This window comes from Penaeus monodon, chromosome 3, assembly GCF_015228065.2.
Source record: "Penaeus monodon isolate SGIC_2016 chromosome 3, NSTDA_Pmon_1, whole genome shotgun sequence".
Taxonomy (NCBI): Eukaryota; Metazoa; Arthropoda; class Malacostraca; order Decapoda; family Penaeidae; genus Penaeus; species Penaeus monodon.
In genome coordinates, this window is record NC_051388.1 from 35985346 (window position 1) to 35987845 (window position 2500).

At 41.5% G+C, this 2500-nt stretch overlaps 1 protein-coding gene across 2 annotated transcripts in view; it reads right to left on the reverse strand.

Annotated features, from left to right (window-relative positions):
- The window catches only part of LOC119594370, a 213351-nt gene that overhangs the window by 106820 nt on the left and 104031 nt on the right, over positions 1-2500 (reverse strand). The window lies entirely within an intron of this gene.

The following is a 2500-nucleotide window of genomic DNA, read 5'->3' on the forward strand; positions in this document are numbered from 1 at the left end:
GTCTCTCTGCCTCTTTGCCTCCTGCCTTTCTGCCCCTCTGCCCCTCTTTCCCTCCTTCCCTCCGCCCCCCCTCTCGCTCAAACAAGCGAAGCCCCGTTCCCCCTCCCCCGTGTCTCGAGGGCGTCCAGATCCTCCGCGAGGGCTGGGAGTCCGAGCCGGGATGGCCTGATCCTTGTTCAAAGGGCGACAAATGGCCGTGGTGTTGGCGTGTCGCTATGTCTGCTCCCTGTGGGTTTCCTTTGTGTATTCCGAGGGTGACTTAGGACACCTGTCAACACGCGGACAAGAGCGCACGTTTAAATGACGTAATTATCACCTTTAGTAAATTGCCTTGAACCTTTTAATATTTTTATTTCTATGGCGTTGTGAATCAGATTTGTAACTACTACAAATCCACAGTTGTTGTGTGTCGCTTGATGTTTAGCGAATCTGCAATTGTTATTGTTATGTCTTTAACGACACACACACAAAAAGACATTTCTGAGACATAACAACACCGTATGAGTGTTTTTGTATTCGCTGTACAAATATGTTTGCCGACCGTCGCACGCTCCATAAATATGAAATCATCTCATTACGCTTTCATGAGATGGCTGTTTGAAAGGCGTATCGACATGTTGATATACTGAAATCAGACCGTAATATACTGACACAAAAAGCTCAGCTAGATTTCGAATCTGAATGATATGAAAGGACAGATCGCGAGAAAAAGAAGATAATAATCACTCCATCCTTTCACTTCTCTAATTATTAATAGAAGAAAAACCCTAATAACAATAATGATAGAAAGGCCCGGAGCTAATAGTGATACAAGAAAAGGGTCTGGAAACCTCCGTACGTCCCGCCGTAATAGATTCTGATGGGGCCCAAACATGGCACTCGAAGAATCATTTCCAGCCGAAGGGTCGGAATTTATGAGAACTAAATGACATGTGTCTTTCGATAAGAAAAATGTAATTCGCCTCGTTATGAGATCAACAAATCATGTAAATATATTAATAGATATAAAAAAGAATCAACCTATCAGTGTCTTACTAGGTTATGACTGCATTGACAAATGCACACATAACTGAATACACAAATAAATCATTCAATTAGGAAGCAATTTGGTGAACAGAGAAAGTATACAAACGAACAAAGAAAGAAACAATTCACAAACCGAGAACATTAGCATATCCCTCAAAGCAAGAAAACAAGAACAGCAACAAAATGAATAAAACAAATTGATAAATGCATAATATATGAGGGCAATAAAATAGACAGTAACAACAATAACAATGAACAAATAGATAATTAAATAACAACATTTCCATTCACGAGAAAGAAAAACGAAACTATATTTGTCGACTGCCCTTCCGGCCAGACGCCTAAATGACCTGTACCATACATTAACATTTTAGAGAAATGCGATTAACATGCATTAATATGCCCTTAGCACGCAGGCCGGACAGGCGAGGCCAGTGCTCTTGCCAAGGAGTGTTTGCGTTGTATTAAAAGTGCTGTTAGTGCTGTTGTTACCTTTTTGGTTATTTTTTCAATGTTATTTTTGTTGTTATTGTCGTTGCTGTTATTGTCAATAATATCATCATTATTATTATCATCATTATCATCATAACGATTATTTTTCTCATAGATGTTATCGTATATGTGACTGATATATTCATTACAACTGTGTTTTCCATTATCATATTGCCATTACTTCATAGAAAGCCACGAAGCCTGGATAACAGGGTATAGGCCGGGTAAGGAAAAGGGAAGAGAATAAGGATAAGGGAGAAAGGGGGAGGAGAGAATAAGGATTATAGAAGGATTATAAGGATACGTGGTAAGGACGTCAGGATTAGGGTGTCAGTAATAAATGGAGTTGTGTGTTCTTGGGCTGAGATTAGTACAAGGGGGAGGGCATGTGGGGTAAGGGTAGGCGGGGTGAAAGGTAAGGAAGGGAAAGGGGGAATGGGTCAGGAGGGTAGGGGAGGGAGAGGGCAAGGGGTAAGGAGGAGACTGTGTTAAGGAAAGGGGAAGAAAAGGGGTGTGTAGAAGGGTGCGGGGAAGGAAGCATGGAGAAGAAGGTATGGGGATGGGAGGCGTTAAGAAAAGAAGGCACAGGTTATGTCAAGAGAAGGAAAAGGGACATTGGGTAAGGAAAGGGCGGGCGGGAGGATAGGTGTTTTAAGGGAAACAGGAGCTGTTAAGGGAAAGAACGGGAGGAAAGAGAAAGAGTAAGAAATGGTATAGTTTAGGTAAGAGAATAACTGGGAAGGGGTGGGGGGGGCATAGGGAAGATCGGATTACAGGCGAGGATAATGCCAGGGTAATAGGATAACAAGTGGAAGTATTTGGGTAAATTATTGGATAGGAGAGCAATTAGTTCATTGTTATTAGTTAATTAGAAGAAGGAGGGATTGTGGCTTTGACTTTTGATGAGAAAAGACGGAATATATGCTAATTCCTGTCGGGAAATGTACGAGAGGACCGTGTATTTGTTTGTTTGTTTGTTTGT